Genomic DNA, 530 nt, shown 5'->3' on the forward strand with positions numbered 1-530 from the left:
ATATATACAATCTCAATCTCAATGATGACACAATATAAGGAAATAACTCATACATGCTTTCTCCATTACAGTAAATGCTACTCAATATATACATAATATGTACAAAAGAATTTCACTCACTTTCTGGTTGTGGAAAATGGAAATAATGGCCACTAGCTAGTATAATATATAGTCAAAAACTTTAGAGACAAATATTTTACTAATATAAATTATTATAAATAATAATGATTGAAAGTTTTAATTTATTTTTTAATTATCTTTTAATATTTCAATAAAAAAAATTTATATGTTAACTTTTTGAAAATGTTAAAAGAATAAAAAAATTGAAGACTTTTTAAGAGAATAATTAGGGATATGAATAATTACAATATGTTACAAACTTTCACAAATTTTAATAATGAACATTATGTATTTAAATATATATTTTATACGAGTAATTAATTTGATATTAATTTTTGACATGTACCTAACATATTGATAATCATATATATCTTATGTATCTCCTCACATTGAAATTGAAATGTAATTTT

The sequence above is a fragment of the Arachis ipaensis genome, chromosome B05 (assembly GCF_000816755.2).
Source record: "Arachis ipaensis cultivar K30076 chromosome B05, Araip1.1, whole genome shotgun sequence".
In the NCBI taxonomy this organism is placed as follows: Eukaryota; Viridiplantae; Streptophyta; class Magnoliopsida; order Fabales; family Fabaceae; genus Arachis; species Arachis ipaensis.